The sequence below is a fragment of the Hippoglossus hippoglossus genome, chromosome 12 (assembly GCF_009819705.1).
Source record: "Hippoglossus hippoglossus isolate fHipHip1 chromosome 12, fHipHip1.pri, whole genome shotgun sequence".
NCBI lineage: Eukaryota > Metazoa > Chordata > Actinopteri > Pleuronectiformes > Pleuronectidae > Hippoglossus > Hippoglossus hippoglossus.
Window position 1 is genome coordinate 8,928,660 of NC_047162.1, and position 25,312 is coordinate 8,953,971.

The 25,312-nt window shown below is 40.6% G+C and overlaps 1 long non-coding RNA gene across 1 annotated transcript in view; it reads left to right on the forward strand.

Annotated features, from left to right (window-relative positions):
* LOC117771686 overlaps positions 1-25,312 on the forward strand; it is a 75,306-nt gene that overhangs the window by 4,639 nt on the left and 45,355 nt on the right. The window contains exon 2 of the long non-coding RNA XR_004615630.1: positions 3,229-3,349. This is a non-coding gene — a long non-coding RNA (uncharacterized LOC117771686). The remainder of the gene's footprint in view (positions 1-3,228; positions 3,350-25,312) is intronic.

The following is a 25,312-nucleotide window of genomic DNA, read 5'->3' on the forward strand; positions in this document are numbered from 1 at the left end:
TTCAATGTTTGGCTTGAGATCTCGCTCTGTGTGTGTGTGTGTGTGTGTGTGTGTGTGTGTGTGTGTGTGTGTGTGTGTGTGTGTGTGTGTGTGTGTGTGTGTGTGTGTGTGTGTGTGTGTGTGTGTGTGTGTGTGTGTGTGTGTGTGTGTGTGTGTTTGTTCTGTCTGTAATGCTGAGTTTGTCAGATTCCTGTGTGGATTGGAGTAAATGAGGGCTGTGGAATGTGAGTGGAGGGCAATCATGGCAGACCGACAGGAGTAACCAGATACCGGCTGCCAGACTTCAGAGGAGTGGGAATCCCTCTGTGCCGACACACCACCTCCTGCAGGAGACACTTTGGCTGGGACCCTAAAAACCCTCCCCCTTCCTTTAATTCAGACCTGGCCCTTAGTGGCCTGCCTCCCCCCCTCCCACCCGCACTGCAAAAACCTGACTTTTGTCTACTTGTCCTAATGCAGTGTCTGTATACAGCCTCTATAAAAATAACATTGTATTTCTACAAATCTCAAGCTGAGTAAATTAATCGATTTGTTGATTGAAAGTGAATTAATCTGCACATTTTTTGAAAATCAGTTGATCAGATCAGTCACTAGTCCCAGCCACTCATTTGAGAGGATTTGGCACTTTTATTTTTCCATTAGGAAAACAGAATAAGAATCAGAATCAGAATATATTATGAATTAAAAAATATCACCTTTGACAAGGTGGTATTATTTATTAATTTCTGACATGTTCTTGGTCATTGGGTTAATTGATTATTGACAGGCAATCTATTTGGAACATAAGTTTTCATACCTCGTTTTATTAAAAAAAATGTATGTCATTGTAATATGACATAAAACCAGAATTGCTGTTTCGTGCCATCACCAGTTTCTGTGTGAAGCTAATTCTGCCTGTAGCCTTATATTTAACAGAGAGAAATGAAAGTGTTAAGTGATTGGCTGTTCCCATAACTTATACAATCTATAAAGCATTTTACTTCTTTACCTTATGGTAAACACACTAAAGACTTGCATGTTACAAACATTTAAAGTTTTCACTTTAATACGAACAAACACACCCACGCACGGCCACACACACACACACGAATGGAGGAATTGGTTGATCTTTATCATACTTTCTGGATCAGACCGTGACCCTGCTGTCTTCCTCAAAACATCCTGTCTGAGAGGGGGGGGGGGGGGGGCGCGCGCACACACAGAGGATGGGATAGATGATGTTATCAGAGAAGAACATAAAATCTGACAAAATACCAGATATGGTAGGAGCTGTAATTGCTGGAGGACATGTTCCTTCCGCTTTTCTGTGCATCTCCTCTTTTCCCATCTTTAAATGTTTCCCCTGATATGGGTCCTTATTTTGCAGTGAACAAATAAAATATGGCAACCAAGTTCCAAAAAAACCCTAGTGCTGACTTGTACCTACTATCTATTGTGCCCTGAGGCTTAATCTATATGACTGTTTTCATTTGAAAACGACATTTTCTAAAGGAAGACAATCTGTTACCTATGACACCTCTGAAGATGCATTTCACCTGACCACGCACGTACACAGGAATTGCTCAAATGATAGCCTGCATCCTACACATGTCAGCAATCATATCATTGTGTTAGCAAAGCAAACAGGGTCAGTATTGCTTGTAGTTGATTGTCCATGTTGCGTTCTACACTGGTAGCTGAGGCTAAGGTTGGCTGTTTTCTTCCGGAGGGTGTCATGTGATAGGATTCTTACGAAGCGAAGGCTACGTCCTGAATGAAGAGATCAGATCAGCAAGTGAGTGTCTATGTTATCATTTCCAAACATCATTTATTCATAGTAATGTGGACGGCAGGCGTATCCGTAGAAGAATTGATGCGTTTTCAAACAAAAACTTAGTAGTTTGGATGCAGCCTGAGTTAATGGCTACTTTTCTATAGTTGATATAAGCAAACATAATCTTATTCAATTTATCATCTCCTTAAGTGGCAATTTAGACTATCCTGCTTCCATGCCAATTATGCAATCATAAGAACTGAAGTGGAAAAAAAAAAGAATCAACCAAGCAGCATCACTTATAGACTGTGATATACTCCTCTATTAAAAGTGTTAGTGGAGCATTTGAAGAAAAAAAAACCTTATGAAGAATTAATCCCTGAGGAAAAAGACAGAGGCAAGAACATAGGCAAGAACATAGGCAACACATACTTCAATCATGTATACACATACACATGTGTGTGGACGCTTGCACAGACACACACTTTAGTTTGGACTTTCTTGCACAGTAGACCCTGGGGCCTCGTTATATGAAGAGCCCGATCAAAGCAATAGTGCTGATACAGGGAGGAGAAAAAGATAAAGAGAAGAGATACAAAGAGGGAGAAGGAATGAACATCCAGTGACGACTGTAACTTTGTTCTTGAATACTGAAGTTAGAGTCGTCTCTGCATTCATCAAATGTAACTTCTGCTTTTACTTTAATGATCTCCTCCCTCAATGCCAGGAGAAAACGAGTAGCAGAGAAGCTGCCGTCTATTCATCTTTAACACACTCGACTGAGAGCCTGGTAAAGATCCAGGTTCTCCTGTGCTACTGACTCATTCATCATCTACTCGACATCGGCCTTGCAGTAACAATACCTACAATACAGACCTATAACTGTATGTTTTCTACGCATAAAGACCATTTTTGTTTCTAGCTTTGTGCCTCCATCCCACTGCTGAGTTAATTCCCTTTTGTGACTCTCACAGTATTGACAGTTAACATAAAAAAATTAAATTCAAAAGCAACATTTCTTCCCAGAAACGGCGTCCTTGATACTCTTGACAATCCTCAAACCTTGCTATGAACTGTTTCCTTTCAAAGTACTTTTAAACTGTTTTTAGTTATAAATGGATTTGCAACCTCAGACAGTCTTTTCAAATGGAGAGAGTCCCTGTGTTGCATTATTGTAAATGGTGAATCGACTATATAACACTTTTCCAGTCTTATTGAGCACTTAAAAAGCTTTACAATACAAGTCTCATTCACCCATACAATCATACCTCACTTCTAAACAATCTTTTGTAATGGTCTGAAGGAGCCAAGGATCAAACCATTGAACTTCTGTTTAGTGGATGACCCTCTTTACCTCCTGAGCCACAGTCAACACTACTTTTCCGATACTTGTGCAACATATGTTTCATCCACAGAGAAAATACATTTCTAACAATCAAAAACAACTCCAGCCTTTACTTGCAGGAGGGGACCAGGGACCAAATGATCTGCCACACGTCACCACGTCATGATGAGGGGGACAAAAGGACAAACGGACTGAAGAGTGAAGAAAAGTGCAAACACCCAGAGCACTTCACTGCCTGCTTATGAGACAAAGTGAGTAAAACTGAGCGAGTCAAACTACACAAACGTCTATTTCAAATATCTCCTTTTTATAAGAGAGTAGTAGGTGCTGGTCTAGTATTAACTTGCTAGTAGTTGATAGGTTATTGTATCTCATTCAAACCAAGTTTTGTCTTTTCAGAGTCCCTTTTTTTCCTTTTTCTTTTGGGTGAAGTTTTCCAAAAAAGTCTAAAATTTTATTGTCTCTAAACAATCTAAGACCTTAAAAGCCTTGAATACATTAAAATATGACATGCTAGGTTTTAAATATGTTTAAGGTGGGTCTGAATTATTTTAACGCTATTCTGTAGCTACATCTGTCGCACTGTAAAATGAGTTATATTTTTTAAGATAAATGTTTTGGTGGCATGTATAGTTTGTAATGTCTCCGTTGTTAGGTGTAGGTCTTTCTCAATGATTCAGATATTTGCACACTGTAAAAAAAAGTACAAACAAGACCAACATGGAACTGATAACTGGACTAAATACACCTTGGTCAGAATTTATCGCAGTTCACTCGTCTTGGCTGTGGGAAAGACTATGGATAACTACTGTTTCTATAGTTTGCAAGATACTGTGGTGTTTTGAGTTACTCGCTACTAGGCTACTCCAACTTATCTTCAACTATAGGGAAGTGTAAGTAATTTTGGGACTCAGATATTGCTTTATATCTGTCGTAATTGACGTAGGTATAAAATTGTATTCTTAATGGTCTTAAATGTCCTAAATAACCTTCCATTACATTTAGTCACCAATAACCACTGTTTGTGAATTTCAATCAATGAGTCTGATGAAGAGGCGTTTCAAGGAGCACTCAGAAAATCTTTAAGTCATCGCCATCCTCCACTGGAGATCTCCTCGCCCTCCTCTCCTCCGTCCTTTGACTCTTCCTTCACTCCAACTTCACCCCTCTCTCCTTCACCTCCCCTCCTGTCTCCTTTCTCCCTGAGTGGTCTCTTCCTGTTGCCCTTTTCTAAGCATGAGCCAACAATGCTGACGTACTTCCATGTTGTACTGGGCGAGCTGTACTCTCCAAACAAACATACTTAGGCTGATAGAGACACAGTGGCAGAAAGAAAAGATCAAGATAACGAGGAAAAAAAAAAGACCACCAGGAAAGACTGTTTGTTAAAATGTGATAGCAGAGAAAGAAAAAGTCCTGGGACAGTCTGATTTATTTGCTGAGTGCACCATGCTGCACAAGACTGTAGATTGAGAGATTGTGGTAGATATAAGGCTGTTATCAGCTGAATACATAGATATTTTCCTCCAAAGTTTTGTATGTGAAATCACAGGAGAATAACTATAGCTCCATTCCTGAGAATCTCTTAAAGGATTGTTCTTCTGTATAACTGTGCTCAGTAGGCGATTTGTTTATTTTTACCAGGGGCAATGGCAATGCCCCTAAATAGTCAGTTTAAGTTAGTTGTCATAGTTTGCCGTTGTAATGAGGCTTCTGCTGTGTATTGAGCGTGTGATGTGTGTGTGAATACAAAATAACTCAACAAGGCATGGCAGATTTTCACCAAACTGGTTGTGAATATTACTTGGGCAGGTATCTCCAGATGAATAACTTTTAGAACTGATCAGTGGGAGTGTGGAGTAGAAAAAGAGATGGATGTTTTAACGGCCACCGACATGGGGTGCATTTCGCCTGGTGCAGCTGAGCAGTCTCTCTCTCAGGGGATGGCTGAAAGAGTATGGCAGAATTGACAGGGGGATGCTTTTTTGATAATTTTGTTTTTTAAGGGAATGGCATCGCCCCTTATTCCCCTACAAATCACGTACTGACTGTACCATAGCCTCACGTTGTATTATTATCAGTGTCTTACCTTTTGTTTTGCATTGATGGTGTAACAAGACAAATTGTCTGCAGTAGATTAAAATGTGAGAATCGTCATTCTTTTGATAATTGATAAACAAGTGTGGCTGAAACTTTGACGCTTGTGCTTGCATCACACTTTTTTAAAAGTTTCTATTCCTGCTTTTGAACATCACATTGACAAACACCTCACTCTAGATTGCCGGGGCCACGCTTGATGGAGCTAATCATACGCAAGCAATCGGGCACTCTTTCATCTTAAACCATTTTCTCTCTTTATTACACATCACTCTTTGGTTTGTGCACTGATGCCTGATATTGAATGGTACTGAATGAAACAGTGGAGAGAGACTTCTAGCCGAAGTGAAGCCGACGCTGGCTTTCATCCAGTACCTGCCATCGTTTATCTGGGCAACAAGGGTTATTGAGAACAGTCAGAGACGGAGAGAGAAGTGTGCTGACAACCTTTATACTCGTGATGATGTGTAGGTCTCTGTCGGCAAAGAGCCTGAGAAAATGTTTTTCATTTCAGCTTTCTGCCACTGTCACTTACTGTAAACTCTTGCATTATAGCAAAGTAGAGCTTTTTTATGGGAAAGCCAAACAAGATGAATACACACAGTATGTCTTCTGTAAAAAGCAAAACCTGAACGCAATCAAATAGTGTTTTGCCATAAATGAGTTACTAAAGTATTTTCATCCCAGAGAAAGGACATAGAGAGGAATCGAGCCTCGGACTGCCTCGATCCTGTTTGTTTTATAGAAACATCCTATTGTAAAGCTTCATGTAGGGATATTTTTTATATCTGAGTAAAATAAAGTCCCTGCATTTGATGTAAATCTCTTGTGTTGAGTAGAAAAGCCATAGAGATCAAAACTGAGCTTTGCAGTTGTTAGACCCACCTTTGACTGCTTCCACTCTTTTAGCTAAGCTAGGCTAAACACGCCTCAGATCTGTCTCTGAATGCACAGCTGAAATCGATATTGATTCACTCTTCGGACTCCCAGTAAGACGTAAACAAGCAGAACGGTGTCAGAATATTAACCTGATATCTCACGAGACAAATAAGTGAAACTAGTGAGTCTCATTGATACTATCATCTTATAATTGTCAACAAAAAACCTAATGATAATTCTTTGTCATAAGAAATGTCTGACAGCAGTTGTTGACCTTGATGCAGGTTGTTGTTACTATTCAAATTAATAAAGATTTTGCTTTATTCTAGTACAGAGCCTTATTTAATGTGATCAGTATTTACCTAAACTATTTCATGTTTAATTTAGTTCAGGGTATTTTAAGCATTTTTCTAAAATAAAATAAAATTCATTTGTAGAAAAAAAATCACAAAATTCGATAATATAAATTAACATTGACTAACAGTTTATTTTCTGTCCGAAAAAGAGTTGGAAGAAGCAACGTGCATGTCTTGTCCTCCCCCTACGTCAAAATGATAAGGCTACATTTATCTTAGATGGAATGTTTTTTTGAGAAAATCCTTGACAATTAATGGGTTGGTCCATAATTGAGCTATAATCACACAACAGAAAGACCCATGTAGGTGAAATGTATTCATAATGGAGACAGAAGAACTGAGATCATCAGAGTGTGTAGTGTGCGTAGTTTGCAACTATAGTCATATGTCTGAAATTGATGACATTGAGATTACTGAGCAGTCATGATGAGTATAAGCTGAATTTACTGGACCACAGACACACACACATGCACATGCACACACAGTGTACACACAGAAAATCCTGTTCATGTAATGAAATCCCCTTTGTTCGCCGAGGAATTTGTCCACAGGTCCAGGGTCAGTCTGGGCAGTGTGAAGACTTATCAAATATTTGGCGACACATCAGACGGGGCTTCTTTGATTCCTGTGACCGTGATGAAGATGAAGGGAAGAAAAAAATGGTTGGACTTGCAGGGACCTCCAACAGAAAAAAAATGACAACAGAAAATAACGAGACCGACACAGTCCCTACGTTGTCAATCCAACTGCCACCACCAACACCACCTACGTATACTAGTCCCTCAGGGACTGTGATGCAGAAGTTATTATAGCTATTTGAGTAGGAGACACCACACACACACACACACACACACACACACACACACACACACACACACACACACACACACACACACACACACACACACACACACAGACAACCCCCATTCAGACATGCAATCAAAACATGCAGTGACTTACATCAGACCAGAATCACATTTTCATCACGTTACTCCACTGCTTGTCATTACAAGGAAGAAATGACACAAACCAACATTATATAATAAATAATAATCACGACTTGTGTAATAATCAGAGATGTCCCAAACAATGAAAATGTGAGTGTGTGTGTGTGTGTGTGAAATATTACTTGGCCACAGTGATCAGTGACTTTGATACTGAGGGGCGATTCCATGGTACATCAACAGTCTAGAATAGTTTGGCACTTGATATTAAGCTGAAAAGTCAAATGTTTTGAGCTATTTTAATAACTCAATATTGTAAGTTGGGGTTGTTTACACTTCATACTATATAATGTCCATGTTCTCCATTTGTAATATAAATAAAACTGTGACAAATCACAACTATAAATTCTTTAATTCAAAGTCGTTTGTTTGTTACATCTTTTAAAATGCTTCTGAAGTGTATTTATATAAACTAGAATTATTTCAGATTAACTTAGGTCTGAGTCAAAGCTGGAATATGCAGAAAGTAAACCAAAATGGATATCAGAGAGGGAGATACAGCTCTGCTGTTGCTAAGCAACTGCATGCCTCAAAGTCTGTGGAATTTAAACAGTGGACAGGATCCAATTTTCCCGGGGACTGATTTCAATGTTGCGCCTATTTTAGAGGTGCCCTGGACATAAGAGCAGAAGTCTGCCCGAACTGTGTGTGTGTGTGTGTGTGTGTGTGTGTGTGTGTGTGTGTTTTCAGTGTGAGGAGGTTGGTGTTTGTGTGCATTTGTGTGTATGTTTTTGCACATACAGGTTGTGTGAGAGGAAAGAAAATCCCATTGCAGCCTTGAAAGGTGAGGGAGAGCAGGCCGAATGCAGCGAGGTCATGTGTTTGAGTCGGTGTGTGTATGTGTATGTGTGTGCATACATGTGTGTACTTCTGTATGAGCTGTTGAAAGACCAGGGCCTCGTTACCAGTTGGCTTAGAGATGAATGAAGAACAGAGCGACTCACTGTTACACCAATTTCACAAACTGACAGGCACAGAAAGACAGTTTAGCTCTCTCTCCCACTGGTTTGGCTTTTGCACCAATTGTATGAAGATTGGATAGAAATGAGCAAACAAAAAATTGTTTTGACTTTCATTTGGTGCTTTTGTTGCCACCTACCTCTTTTACAACGCTAAAAAGGAAATTGACTCCTTTCCCATTGCCAGTAGAAAAAAAAACAAGTCATGTTTGATGTCACAAACACGCTGGAAAACCAGAACCTCTCTGTCTTCTTTCCAGAGTTGCATTTAATACGATATTTGAAGAAAATAGTGCTGTTGCAGGTTCTTCCCAAGATATAAAAAACAATAAGTACATAAACATTTATTGCTTGCGCTTCATAACGTCAGAGTGGAATAAGTGCAGTTTTAGCGTCTAGACTGCTAAAATAAATAAGAAGAAATGAGTGTGTTTAAAGTGCATAAAAACCTGTCTTCATTTGACCCGAGAGTAAATGCTGATTGTATCTTTTCTCATTGTAGACAAAAGCCAGATGTTTGTGGGTGTGAATGGGATTTTTGATCAGTGGAACTGGGGCATTAGATGTGTTTATAGAAATGAATGAACTGCTCTTTACCACTGAATTCCCAGGTTCAGCTGAGCGTATAAAATCATTAGTGCGATGGACTGAATCGGATTCTTCTTTTAATTTAATTAAAATTTGAATTTACTTTCCCATTAAAAAAGCTTTCTGAAAGATGGCTTGTTGCTTAGCTGTCAACTGTATGATGCTACAGCCAGGAGATGATTAGCTTAGCTCAGCATAAAGACTGGAAGCAAGAGGAAACCGCCTCCTTTCAAAGGTTAAAGAATCATGATGAAAAGACAAGCTTCTATGTGTGTATCTCTGTTCTCTCATATTTTCATTATACTCCACATGTCTTTTTCTTTTAAATGTTTTCTTTGCACAGTATATATATATATATTTGTTCACAACTATTTATTGTGTATATGTTTATTTTTATAAAGTTAAAAAAGAAGAGACTTCCCTTTTTCTTTCACCCAGACACGAAATAGTCCATCATACAACCCCCCAAAATATGTCAGTGTGGACTTTATACCATTATTTAAATATTAATTAAACAAATGTATATAGGTGATAGTATGCAGATTATTTAAACTTTATAAACCATAATACCGATTTTAAATAACCAGTTAACTTAACAAAATACACACCTCCTCATCTTTTACTAATGACATATCAGTAAAGCGACCTCGCCAGTGGATTCATGGTAGTGCCTGTGATTCTGTGTCCTGCCAGCTGAGCCACAACACAAATCCCCCAGACCATTAACCATGGCACGCTGAACTCTTACTGAACCAGTGTGCTGCCAGTGGAGCTGAAAAGCACATTCAGCTCACAACATTGATTTCACTCACCCAGTCAATTAGCCAGTAAGTCAGTCATCCAGTCATCCAGCCATCCAGGCGACCAATCCGCCTCTTTTTTCTTTTTTTTTTTGGGAACATTTCAGATGGGTGTTTGGGTGTGAGTGAGTATTAGGGATGAGATTTGAAGAAGATTACCAAGGACCAGAAAGCTGCCTTGGGGCTTCATGTGCTTTTCAGCGGAAATGCCGCCGTCCCTGCTGCATTAGTGTCGGAAAGATGTGGTGTGTGTCGCTCTCTTTCTCTTTCTGTCTCTCTCGCATTGGCTAAGTGGTTCAGAGATTGATAAATATTACTGCAGGGGCCTACATTGAAAACTAGGTCTTCTCTTCTCTCATTTGTGGCTTGTGCAGTCGTGATAATTTCACAAATGCACAGTGCACACCTCTCTTCCTCTGACCGTCCTATGCTCGCCTCTCTCGAGGACTCCCTGTGTGTCTGCACTGAGCTCACTGCTGGCCCAGAACAGGACATCTGGCCTAATTATTCATGTTGCTAATACCCTCATCCGGCCGGGGAGAGCAGAGTACAGTAGATAAGAGTGGCAAGGCCCGGGGTGACGAGCGTGTTTCACTTCAAAGGCTCCCGTGTGTCTATTCTGGTTAGTTATGTTGTGGTTAATAAAGGTGCGGCGTTATGAAGCATGTCATTAGTGGCACTGTTGTTTGTGATCATAGGGTTGTGTATATGGGTGTGTGTGGCGTCTATCATGAGAAATGGAGCAGCTATTATTGGTCTGTGCTTTTCCTCTTTTGTCTGTGTCTGTGTACATGTGCTGCGGGTTTGGCACACCTCAGGGCAACAGTAGCTGCTATACACTGTAAATACATGTTGTTAGCAGCTGTTTCAAGTGGTGAAGAGTTGTCATGGCAGCAAAATGGTATTAAAGTATTTGTGAAAAGCCGATACTTAAATGTATTGTAAATAGGGCTGGATAAGTTGAAAAGATCATCTGATAATCACAACTTTTCTTTTTGAATGATCCAACATTGATTATCACAATCCTAACATAGATTTTTGCATTTCTGCAAATCTGCACTAATTGTAATCTATATAGCAGCTACTTATTGTAAGTGGTTCAGTGGGTTGTTCACTAACTAGAAGTCTGTGGTTCGAGTCCTGCTTCTCTCAGTCTGTATTCCGAAGTGTCCTTGGGTAAGATACTGAACCCCAAATTGCCCCTGACAGCTGTGCCGACAGATGTGCGATAGAAAAAGCACAGGGCATAGAAGGGCGTTGTGAATGTGTGCAGGAAGGAACGAATGACTGGTGAATGGGACTTGTACTGTAGAGTGCTTTGAATGATTGATAAGACTGGAAAAGCTCTAAATACAGTCCATTTAAAATGTCTACATCCAAGTTACTACAATATGCAAAATTTATTCTAGGCTAAAAATAGTTGACGAGAGCTGGCTATATGAGCAGCCTTGAGTCACAACAGTCCTGTAAACTGTGACATGTTACAGTCTATGACCCACTGCAGTTAGTCGACTCTGTCTCATAGCAGATGTTGCAACGAAGAGCGAGACCAAAGATATTATCCGGCTGCAAGATGTAAATTTGTGGTCGTCAAGTCAACCATGTGTGAACTACCCTGTCAGGAAGTGAACACTGTCTGCAGATATCCAGCTGATTTGTTATCAATACAAACAGTACAAAGGAATTGGTGAGCAGATTTTCATTTCCTGTCTCTGCTCAAAGTTTTCACAATGATGACGTTCTTGTGAGTTTCTTTTTTACACATGTAGACCTAAAAGGTATAGATTTAGCATTTTTTAGTCACTTTGCATTTGCCAAGTAGAAAAAATCTGTAGTCCACAGTTTTATAACCAGTAATTGTGTTTGCATTTAAGGCTGTGATGTGCACTTTACACAATTTTATATTCAAGGCAACAACAATGTGGCTCGCTGGTTAAATGTAAAAGAAATTTCAAAGTTCCGGGGATAAATTCTGAAAAGGCAACTAGGAAGTCAATGCAGCAGTAGGTGAAATGTTGAAGTGGGTTAAGTGTACTGTGTGGAACGACACACATGTGTACATTGGTGCTCAAGAAATCATGTGTGTATGTTGGGACAGACCCACACACCATATGGCCTCAGTGTGGATTTGTGTGTCTCTTGAAATTGATTGTTCACCCGTGACAATTTCTATAAATCAAAATCTGAGCACAACCGAGACACCCAGTTCAGTGTGGACAGAGGCAGAGAAGTTAAGTCTGTTTCTGATTATGCAAGATCGAATGGAGACGCCCACACAGGAAGTGGTGTATGTAATTGGACTGGCTTTTTGAAAATGTGCAGCACATCCTTCAAATTAACGGTTGCCAGTGGAGCGCACTTACCTGTCCTGCTGCCTCCAGATAAGATGACTGTGGGGATTTAATCAACTGAAAGTGATGGGTCTCACACGGCACACAAACATCTGTGGACGGAAGATACCCCCTCTTCCACAGCACAGCCTCACCAGCACTGTGGCCTTTATCACACACGGAGGTCGAGTCTGGTGGCTGAAGAATCTTTATCGAACTGACAATAGGAGGCACTGATGTGATTTTGGAGAGCTCCTCGTGGGAGGATCTTTGTTAAGTGAAGCTGCTCTTACAGCTTTGGTGAGCGGGTCCTACTGACTACTTTTACATGGACACCAATATTTAGATATTAACCTGATTAAGACAATAGCCTGAATAAGACACTGCCATGTAAACAGTATGTTCTGATTACCTTATAATCATATAAGGTCATTCTCTAAATACTGAATATCACAAAGTTCACCCAAGTTGAACTCGACACGAAGCCACTCTATGATTTGTCTTGCCACAGGAAGCAAATGTCTTGATTTAAGTAGACATGTATATGTCTTAATTGCATTAAAACGTCCAACAAGATGGAAAAATAAAAAGGAGTTGTAGCAAATTGCAAAATTAGAAAGAAAACTAAGTGCATACGATAGCATCGGACATAAAAGTATTTCAGGTTGGGGTTTTAAAACTGGTGGAATTACAATGAAAACGGATGTAATGGCACCATAGTCAGACTCTGCTCTGTAACATGTACAGAGATATGAATGCAATATTCTATTAGCAACTCATGTAATCACCACAATCCAAATAATCAAAATGAGGTTAATAGACAGATTATTGGTGTCCATGTAAAGGAAATCAGTGTTTGAGGGTGTGATGCTGATTGGTGCCTTCATCATCTGCAGCGTCCTCTCTGCTAATTTGGACACGAGAGACGTCGAGAGGAGCCGTGAAATTAGATGAGGAATCATCAGCACTTCACCGGTGCAAGGTCTTTACGCTTGATGTGAAAATATAAAGAGACGGCATTTATCGCAGTCTCATTGGTATCTGATGAGTTTTTAAAGAATCACATGGTGTTTGCCTCTTACAAACACTTGACTAATAAAAATATTCCAACACTGATGAAAATAAACGAAGAAATCTGACTGATAGGCAACACGAAATCCAATATGTAGCAACTGTGCCAGCTAACCCACGACTGAACTCTGAGTGTGACACAGAGAGTGAGAGACGAGGAGGAGGAGGAGGTGTGAGGAGGACAGAAAAAGCCTGGTGAGAAATGAAGTGGTGTGTGTGTGTGTGTGTGTGTGTGTGTGTGTGTGTGTGTGTGTGTGTGTGCGTGTGCGCGCGTGCGTGTGCGCGCGCGCGTGTCCATGTCACCTCCTCTCGCTACACCACAACTTGTGAGGGCGACAGCCTGTGAGAGAACAGGAAGCAGAGAAGACTGGAGGTGTCAGTGTGCGTGTATGTGTGTGTGCGTGTGCATAGTGTATGCATGTGTGTGTATGTGAGGTTAAAGATGAGTGGGAAGTCTGGCAGCTAGCAGAGCATGGCTAGCACTTTGTTCTATTATTAGATGTATACTTTCAGGGAATAAACTTAAATGCATTTGACTTCAAAAGAAAGCCACTATGTGCAAGAGATATAATATGTAACAATTACATATAAATCTTTATCTAAAAACAACTAGACCTAAAATATTATGTTGATTTGTGTACTTAAATTATCCAAAATGCTTCCAACAATGTTTAAACCCAATCTTATTCAAGGTAACGATAGATTTTTATCTGTAATGATAATGAAGACAATACCTGATCCCACGATGCTTTAAGATATCATTTTAAGTGGGTTTTTCAATAGGTATAGGTTAAATTGTTGAAATAAAGATGGCTCTTAAGAAACTGTCTTTCCTCTTTGGTTCATGACTGACAGGTTTAGCACCTGGTTTCCAACAGTAAACCAAACAAATGCCTTTTAAAAGAAGAGACCCACTGAACAACTGTTATGTTTCTGTTTCATCACAATACAAAACACTTTTATTTCATGTCCTGCAGAGGAAGATGAATTTAATTAGCTTCAAAGTTTGTGTACTTCACTGAGAATACTACACAGAATCAGTTTTGTTAAGTATAAGACAAAAAACAACGATATGAAACTTTGATACAAAAAGCATACCTAATCAAAAAGAAATCCTTATCAAAAGGGAACTTAAATATTGATTCCTCTTGCCTATAGAATACACTCTATGCACAGCATATGTGAACAGCATACGTGAACAAGGCTTCAAGGGAATTTTAAATTCTGGGTTGTTTTTTTTGACGTTGGTGTTGATGCAGGGACATTAACTGCGGCTGAGTCTCCTATAATTGGAGTCCTCTCAGCCAGCTGCTTCCCTGTCTAATAAAGATGAACTGCAGCCATCAGGGCTGAGTTAACGCAACGTTTAAAGCCTCAACACAAACATAAATACGTTTCAGCAATTTCACCGCGCACCGCAGAGGACGCTCTGCTCTGCAGCTGGTACGACACAATGGAGCCATGATGACTAAAACGCTGATATGAGCTGGTAGTCTTGTCTTTAAGGCCTTTAATGTAATCTACTGTTTTACGATCATACAATGAATGAAAGTACCAGGAAGGAATTATTTATAGTAATATCACACTTTAAGTACTTTTACAGCAGTCTGTAACAATAACTCATGACATAATTACCTTTGCCAAAGAGTTTGTTCTCACCCCTGTCCTTTTGTTTGTTGGGTGTTTTCTTTGGCAGCAAGATTACACAAAAACTATTGGATTGATTACCACCTAAGTTGGTGGAAGGATAGAGTACGGGTCGAGGAAGAACCCATAACATTTTGATGCGGCTCCAGGAATTCATATTATGATATAGGGAGTTGTTGTTTTTTGTACATTTTCACTGTTTTCCCAAAGAACATTTCATGGGTCTTGATGAAAATAATCAGGCATATTTAGGGGATGGATTTCTATAATCTAATTTTACCTAAATTTAAGGGGACTGTTGGGCAGTGGTGGAGGTATGTGCTGTACTGAGCACCATTCAAGTCCATTAAATTAATGTAACCTGGACCTTGATGGGGACAAAAAAAAAAGAAAAATAGCTTAATCAGTTAAAAGTTACTCATTCTCTTAAGTTCTTAAGCTATTGTACTTACCAGTAGTGTGATATGGTTGGAACAGTCTCCCATGAAGACAATTCACTGTCACTGTCGTACCTTTAAATATATGGCACTCAGAAGAGCGCATACCTCCGCCAAGGCTTCAACCAAGCCGTACCAGACAAACAAACAGCAATGAAAACAAACCTCCTTGACAAAGATGATTAATGGGTGTATAATGACGCCGTACAATCAGTCACAAAGACATTATATAACTAATGCCAATAAAGACATTTTATCACCTTAAGACAGAAGTTTATTTATTTTATTTAACTACGCTATGTTTTAACAATATCGACAGGATAGTTGAAAAATAAACTTTTCTTTACCTATTATACTTAAAACAATGTTAATTTAAACTCAATATATATTTACTACTTATTTTATGAACTTTAATAAAACAAAAGTATTTGCAACTCTTTATGCACTGATCCTTAATAAGCTACTGACCAATTTATCTCCCTGGCCAATTTATGCTATCGTAAATTGTTCTTTTGGTTTTATTCATGCTAGTATCCCTTATGATGATACAAACAATGGTTAAGAAATAATGTGAAATAGTTTCCCAGCTATCGAATACAAACTAGAAGGTAAAATCCACCATAAACCAGAGTGTGGTACACGGAGAACCACGATTCTGTATTCATGACCGGCCCCCAACCAGCAGACAGGATCCCGAGCGCAGCTGGCAGCCAAGTGTTGATGTCGGTGTGTGTCTGTGTGTGCGCACATGGTGGCTGCATCTAAAGTAGCCCCTGTTGTACACTCATGGCACCATGATTCAATTATATAGAGCCAGTGCTTTGCCTGAATATTAATCTGGGGGCCCAAACTTAATTTGTCTGGCGATGGGGGACACAAGCCCATCTGGTTGTATGGTAAGTGTGACTCTGTGTGTGTGTGTGTGTGTGTGTGTGTGTGTGTGCGCGTGTGTTTGTGTGTGTGAGACTGTGTGTGTGTGTGTGCGTGTGCATGAGAGGGGGTTGTCTGTCTATTGTGAGACACAGAGGGACCTGTCACCCTGCTCTGACTAAGACAGATCAGTTTATAGGAGACAGACAATCACTGGACGCGCACACACACCCACACACACACACACATTCCCCAGAGACAAGAGGAAATAAAGAAGGGGAGAAAATGATAATAATTCAAAAAATTTGTGATGGAGTTAAGTAACAATGAATTTCTTTTTTTAATGAAAAGTATAAAAGTCTTGATAAGTTGCTTTAAAATATGAAGCCCTAGTAAGAAATGTCTCCTCCCTATGTACAGGAAAAGACTGTTAGTATTTTTGTTGGGGTTTAAATGTGATGAATCACAATAAACCGTCAGCACATCCACGCTAAATGTGAATTTGAAGCTCTATTTTCTGCCGTTTTTGCCTTTTTAAACGAACAAAAATTCAAATGTCTCTCCAGGAACTGAAGTATCTTGTAAAAATGGACCTCCGTATTCCGCATAATGACAATATAAAACTCCACATATATACGCATACAGCTGTGTACGTATCCACAACCCCCTCCCTGAGGTCAAGAGGAACCCCACCCACCCCTAGGCCTCGTCCTTGTCACATTGCCCACAGTCCTTTGGGACCGAGGCAGTGCCCCAGGGCACGGACGAAACCTCTCCTTGACCTCCCAGTGTGCGGGTGACCTTCCCGTGACGTGCGAGAGTTAGCTTTTATACACGGTGCCGGGGTCAAAGGCAACGACTGAGAGGAAAGAGGCTGAAAGGAGGAAGGCAATGAGAGGGGGGAGGGAGGAGGTAAGGGTTGGAGTAGAGAAAGAGAGAGGGCGAGAGAGATGGGACAAAGAGCCGAGAGCAGCAGTGTGTGTGTGAGAGATAGATGGGGGTGGGATGAGGAAGTTAACAGTTCATCCAAAATGTCTCTCACATTCTGCATCAGTTATTTTTTTCTTGCTTTTCTTACTTTCTTTGTCAACAGGAAGGCTGCAGGGTACAATAGGGGTGATAATGCAACACACACTCTGTCTCTCACTCACACACACACACACACGCTTGATAGCACATATTGCAGGGAAGGCGTCCATGACTTTTTGCACATCTACGGCTGGTGTTTTGGTTCAGTGTGCATGTGTCTGCGAGGGTGATAGACAGAGGTGTGAAGAGGTATAGACGAGGAAACCATGTCATCTGTCTGCGGGTATTTCGAGCTGCATCTACTTATCTGCGTCATGTCGGTCTTCATCATCCCTTGTCTGAATCTAACGTCGCACACTGAAATTCAACCTTATCTCCGCCTCTTCCCTCATCTGCTCTCCTCTCATATATAAATATTCTTCAATAAACGTTGATGTCTGGTTCAAAATAATATTGCTGGATCAGCTCATTAATAGGATTTGGCACCGACCGGATCACAATGCAGATTTTGGTGCCTGAGCTATGTACTGAAATAGTTGTCCTGTTTACAGGCAACATAAACGTCACCACGCATGCAGAGTTAACATCACACTTAACTCTGGCAGCACCTAACATTAGCCCACCGTCAGCTAGTAGCTACCTCATGTGGACACGACAAAATATTTTCTAAATCTAAAAGGTTGAAAGTGTGGCTGTATTTCACATGGAAGCGTTTTGGCACCAGAACGTCAAATGAATTCAGTGAGGAACACAACAAACTAAATGAAGCATTTAAACTGTTAATATGTTAAATTTCAACTTCCAAAAACTGCTTTCACATCGACTAGAATTTTGTGCTTTTTTTTTTTTTTAAGAGAAAAAAAAAAACAGCTCTGACACTGTGTACGCACCTGTTTCGAAAGAAAACGACCCTACCCACCCTAATCATTTACTAGAAAACTGTATTTAATGAGACTGTATAGTTTTTATATTAGAAAAATGACCTGCCTCTGCATTTAGTATTTGATCACATTGACTTTAAGGTCACCTCGCAGTCAGCTTACTTTAAAAGGTTTATAAATGAATAAACTGTGTGGGTCAGCCTGCACTTTAAGATATGTGTGTTAACTCCATCAGCCGGGCCTGTGGCTCTGTAATAACAGAGGCCCGAGCAGGTTGTTACACCTGTATGTTAATTCTGACACTTTGGTGTTTCCCTTGGCTCTGAGGTGAGTGTTAAGACAAACTCCAGTTTAATTACTGGCCAGGCGGTCACTCCCCATACATGGTACCCTGCACTGTAAACACAAAAAGGGGGAATAAGAGGATTAAGGTGGTAGGCAGCTCGAACTCTCAAGACCTTCTCAGTTCTTCTCGTATGACTCGTATACCTCTTCCACACCACTATCCGCAGCTATATGCAGCTTTTTAAATATGTATTAGAGTAAACCTGCGAGAAAAAAGGCAACTGACTCCTTTCCTACTGCCAGTAGAGGATTTTGTGTTTTAAAGTTTTACAATGACTGCAAACTGTGAAGCTCTCTCAACTCGCTGTCTTGCCAGTGTTGCATCTTGAATGATACCAAAACAAAGAAAATGCCGTTGCACATTGTTCCCAAGACGTAAAAAACGTGGGTAGTTATGCACCAATACCCTTACGTCCAATGTGCGTCACAACATTGTACCAGAAAAGGTGCAGCATCAGTGTCTAGACCGCTAAAATAAAGCGCGTTCACCCGGGTGTCATGTTTCCATCACTGCTGATTGGACCTGATTAAAAACCAGTGTCTACTGCGTCAACCTGAGTCATTTGACTGAAAGCAGATTGTATCTATTCACATGTTTTTGACAAGTGGAAAAAGCTTAAGAGATCAGGAGTGATATAATTTATTTATCTAACCTGCTTCTATGGTTCAATTTCTTCACCCTCCATTCATTAAGATAATTTCCTGTCTTATGCTGCCTGTACTACCCCCCCCCCATCTCACCACATGCTGAGACTTTAGCGTTAAAATGCACTTTTATGGTTCACGCTTTATTAATAATTCAGATCAATAGCATCAGGCATTATAAGAAGGCAAAACACATGCCAGAGGAGATGTTATCCACAATGGTTTTGTTCTATAATGACCAATCAATAACTTAATCAATCTGTCTGGGGAGAGGCATGAATGATGATCAGCAATCAAGTCTTACCATAACCAGCACAGCATGACTTTATGGATAACACGCTAATCGGTTTAAAAAGACAAAAATCCATCAGGTTTATCTGATTGTCTAAAAGGTTTGTCAATAAAGCTGGTTTTGGTTGAGATATTGCTCATATTTGTGATTACACGGAGGTTTTACATTTCAAATCGATTGTGGTTTTCCAAAGCAATTACAAACAAATTGGTTTGTTCCGTTTGCAACACTTGTACAGTCACTTATTTTAAAAACTACAACTTCTGAGCAAACACCAAAAAAATCCAAACTAGCCCCAAGCGACATTCTTCCTCAACGGCCTTTTATAAATCAAACTTTGCTGTCACGATTTTGTGGAGGGGAAAACGGTGCTCGGTGAGTCTGCAGGGAACACATGGAGGCTCTGAACGACTGGTGAGACGCACCGCGTGCTCCTCACTGGCACGCTATAAAGTAAAAATGAGTGTTTGTGAGAATGTGCGAAGAGGTGAGAACCAAGCCGATCACCTTGACTGAGAGGAGAAATATCCTGTTACCAAGACAACATGCCTCTAAACACCTACCGCTCCTCGTAAGAGAAACGGAGCTTCACGATCTCGACAGCCAAACACTTTCCGAGCTGCGGCGTCTGAATTTGCCACCATGAGTTTGTGTCTCAGATGCCACCGACACACAAACACATCCTACATTCGTGCGCGCCTTTGTGCTTGCATTCAGAGCTGGAGTCTGGAGTCATTCCTCCTGGAAGCGTAGCATAGTTGCGGCGACACTAAATACTGTCACCATTGTAGCTCCTGGTGCCACCAATCTCGGCGTCGGACCTCTGAGAGGGGCCCTGCGACCATCTGAATGGGACGATGAATGGTCCTTTGTCTGCAGGCCTCGTGTCTGAAGTGCAGCCGTGGAGGCGCTGACACACAAAGACGCACACACACTGTTGTGTCATCCCCCCCGTCCCTCCTCTGGACACTTGTGATATGGTGGAGGCCAGACTGAAACATTACGGCAGTGTTTCATTCACACTGCATTAAGTGAAGCATTTACAAGCTCACACACACACACACACACGTAGATGCACAGATACGAGACCTCAGGAGATGGATAATGAGTGATTTTAAAGAGGTGAGAGATGGTCCAACCCACACACTGTCATTATCATATATATTGTATTGGCATTTTACTCATGGCTCAATGTCAAAAAAAGGTACATATTTAATGAAAAGCATGGCTCGTGGGTGAAGAGGACCAGGCCAGAGTGTGTATCTGATCACATTCAGCATGTTATTATTGTCATAAAGGAGCAGTAATAAACATTGTAACCTCAGGGAGACATAAAGATACTTTAATGGAAATTGAACCCTTCACTACAAATTTAATTTTTAACACGGGTTTAGAGGAATGCTGTTATTTTTCCAGTTTAACAGTATAAAAATCGAATTGTGCTGAAAACGACAAATGAAAAGACCTATCAGATAGAAAAGGATTTGTGCTGGGCTGGCCGCGGGGTGCAGAACAGGCAAGGCTTTCTTGGTTTACACATTTTCCCACAAAAACCTAGAACAAGCTACCGGAGTGTTAAAATACACCTGACATACTTACTTCACTGTAAAAGTGTGTAATGGCTAGCCTTCTGCGATTATAGGCTGTGTGTAAACACACACTAGTGCGGATGCCCGAGCCTGTCAGGACCCGTTGGGCCAGGCAGGGCCAGGCAAGGCCAGGTTGTGAGAATTTTTTTTAATTATATTTAGGTCAGGTGATGGAGAAGAGACACATGGCGGAAAGTGCTAATTTTGCAAGACAGTGAAGTGAGAGAGTGCCTCGGTTTTTGGTGCGTTTGTGACGTATTTTACAAGTGTTTAAAAAAACAGCGTATACTTGCTAATTTTGGTGTGAAAGAGGTATTTGACTGCATCAGATCAGAGCTCGCTGAGCAAATCATAAAAAAAATACCCTTGTGAAGCATATGCCATTAAAAAGAATGGGTTTCACAGCGTTCTATCTGAAAGGGCCCTACCTGTCTGTTCCACCTTTGTACAGGGAGAGGCAGAAATAAAGCTAGTGTTTATTTCTCTGTCAGAAAGAAGGAAGGAAATCATGAATGCAGATACAGAGTGAAAGAACGAGTCTCTGTAGGCACAAATTGTTTCTCCAACACAATGGAGCATTCAGCTTCAGACAGCATCATAGCCAGATAGATGTCGCCAAGCCTGCGACCCTCTGGACCGGCTGTGGTTTGAATCACCGCGTGTCGGGGCGACCCACCCACCACCCGGCGGCATCAGACACAACCAGTCGAGGTGAGGCTCTGTGCCCGTGACCCTCCCTTGCAGAGAGACAGTCACGGGTGAGCTGCAGGCTGCCGGGCTCCAGGGACTCTGGGAGCGGCGTGTGTGTGTGTGGGAGGGAGGACGTGAAACACACTCAGCCAGATTTTGGACAGCCAGTATTGTCCACCGGTTTCCCAAAAGCCCTAAAGGCAACAGAGCTGTTTTTGTCATGTGAGCCCACAGGGGGATGCAGGGAAGAGGATCAAAATGTCAGCAGGAAGCCTAGCTGTCAAGTGAGAAATCCAAAAACACCTGTTATATATTTAGTATTTTCTGTCGACACGGAAAGTAAAAACAGTATGAATCAATATGTCCACTTTGAAATGGGTGACTGTTGTGACTGCGTGAGCGGAAAGATGATGCGATCGCTACATTTGATGTCACAACCTTTTTAACACTCCCATACAAAGATGTAATCAGAAAACCCTGCACACGTACATATACCGCTGTGGAAATCAGGTGTTTCCAGCACATCGACCCCGGTTCTTATCACCGAAAGCTCTCAAATCTTGTTGTCTTTCCAAGTTGGGATCGTTGTTGGCATCATCTCTGCGTGTGGCTCCTCTTTTTCAGGACATATTTTGTGGATACTTTCCTGTCATTTTCTAGACATTTTATGAGGAGGCTGGGGGGACAAACTCAGACAAATGTCCTGACTCAGACATTTGCACTCTCACAAACACTGTTTTTCAATTTCGGGAAAAAATATTCAGTTCATGTCTGAAAGCAGCTTTAACGTCTTAAGCCTCCAGGACAACTTTATTGCTCTTGGCATAGATTCTCCACATTCCAAGCAGTGTATTTACAGTTTACAAAACATATCGTTAGATAAATGAGTCTCTATGAAAGCACTTTGTATTTAAGTGGCAACGTTTGTGAGGCAACTAGTTACCAAAGAATGATTTTTGAGAATAAAACAAAACTTCACATTTTAAATATTCATCCGCAGACAGCGTGCGTATTTCGGTCATTGTAAGTTCTTTTCTTCTTTATCTCCCCTTGATATCCACCAACGCTCCCCTTGAATGTCATTTTCACAGCTGTGGTCTTTCCTGTCTAAATAAATATCCACACAGTTAATGGACAATAGAATTGAGGAATCTGGAAGAGAAGGATCGATTTCCACATGTATTCACAGTGGTGCGGACACAGTCTCTGCAGCTCCACTGCTGCACCAAACTGCTTTGGTTTGGTTACTAGGAGACCAGAAGACGCCTACTGTAATATCTATGTGTGCCTTTGTGTTTGTGTACGTGTGTGCTTGTAGGTGCCAAGCGTGCATGTCATTGTTATGTGCCAGAAAAAGAGAAACAAGGGATGGGGAGAACAGGAAGCAGAACAACCGAGAAGAAAACAACTCTCTGTGTTGGATGAGACTTCAGAGCTATTCACCTGCTGGAGCGGCAACAGACAGAAATCATGAAGACGTTCTGAATAATTCACACACCGGCCGATTGTTTAGTGTTTATTAATTCCCTTTTTACTCTTTGTTTGTGAGCAGACTTCAAAGCTCGGTTAGTTTGAGCAGAAACATTGAAAAACTGATACACTTGCACGAATACTCTCACTTAGATGAATTAACCGCGATCTCGGCCGAGTGCAATTATGCCGTCTGTTCTCTTTCTGTTGGCCTTGAGCCACAGCACATGCATTAACCAGTCACTGTGCCGCTCAATATTACTATCATGTTTTTACAAAGTCTCAGGCTGCAGGTAGAAATCAATCAAGTCGCCCGCAGATAGTCAGGCCACAGGGGGATGATTGATGGACGTGGAAGTGAATTGTGTGTTTCTCTGTATTATCAGTGAGATGAACCGGCTACCTGTCCAGGTGGTCGTCCTGCGTACCGGAACACGCTGCCACCTTTTGACAGCTGGAACTAGAATAAGCAGATCAAAGATTACAGCAAATGTTTTTAGCTGTATTTTCAGGCGAGATCTGATCAAATTTCATAATCAAACCCTTTTCTCATCTCTCTGACCAATATAAAGCTGATGTGAAAGTCAAAAGAGACATGATGCTTTTTTTCACGTTTCCTTTAGTGTTTTTTTTTACTTTTGCTAAGGAGGTTATATTTTTGGGTTATATTTTTTGCCCCTGTTTGTTTGTTTGTTTGTTTGTAAGCCAGATTACACAAAAACTACTGAACAAATTACCATGAAACTTGGTGGAAGGATGTGGTTGGGGTCGGGAACAAGCCATTAAAGTTTGGTGCGGATCAGGGGCAGGATCCAGGATTTATTTTTTCAACTTTATAACAATGTCAGATCGGGTGTTTTTCAACCTTTCTCATAGAAAATTCTACAAATATTTAATGTTTTTATCTCCTCACTGGAAGCATCAGTGGGAGTTTAAGTTACGGCCTTCATTCATGTGTTGATTTATTTAACAGGGACAGTGCACATTAATAAGCATCGCTGTAAATGTGCCAGAGTTGGCTAACAGGCTATTTTTCATCTGTAGTCCCTGGACAGATGTTGCAGTCATCCTGAAATAGAAAAGGCATAAAATTGAAATTACTTAGTTAAATTCTAAGAACATGGAGCACTAATAAAAAATTATGAGAAAAAACATTATTTCAGAAATCTAATTCTTTATAAAGGGTACTGGGATTCTTTGGGAGGTGTGTGTGTGTGTGTGTGTGTGTGTGTGTGTGTGTGTGTGTGTGTGTGTGTGTGTGATAACGATATAAATAATCTTTTCATGATAATTAAATAATAAAAAATCATCATCATCTTGGGGGACTCAAAGTAATATCCTCTTATCTGACAGTGATGTAGTTTGTTCAATGACAACCCAAGTCACATTCAAGTGAACACACGTAAAAACAAGAAAACAGTCTTACAGATGGTTGTTGCCAATATTCGCTCACAGCTCTCTAACAATGGCAGGATGAGGGCACAGTGTGTCTCCTTGACTGTGTGGGATGTGTGTATGCACAACAGCTATCAACAAGATAAAGGCAGACAGCAGAAGGGAGGTACATTTAAAAGATGTTCAGTGTGTGTATACGTGTCTTTGTGTGTATGTATACTGTGCATATAATAATGTGTATGAAATCCCAGCATCATTTAGACACAGCGTCTACAGCGATGCCTGGAACTTGTGGGCGTAGCTTTGACTCTCGCCAGCCAAAAATCACTGACTCATCACAGCATTCATACAGCGCCAATGCTAATAGAGTTTGGTTAGAAACAGTTTTATTTAGGGAATGCAGCTTTGCAACCGCCTCACCTCCTGACTCATCCTCGTCCATTATTGTACGTCATGTAATACTGACTGTTTAACAACTTGTTTTATCTCCTGAAATGTCAGGGACTTTTTTACACAAGTGTGATCATTGGACATGTCTCTAAATGTGTTTTTATGTAATCTGATTAATGCAACTTAAGGCCTACATCACATTTAAATATACAATATAGAATTTCAAACAATCTTTTATTTTCTGGTTAACTAAGCCTTAAATCATGTATTAGTGGCAAGAGATTGCTGGATCCTGAAGTCTTCAGATATTGCCAATATTAGAGACGTCCTGACCTGATCAGATTTTATGGATGAATATTGGAATGAATCTGATCTATACTAATCTACCTACTACCTTTTCTATACATTATGAAGATTCCCTGCATGAATAGTGACAATTAGAGTGTGTGA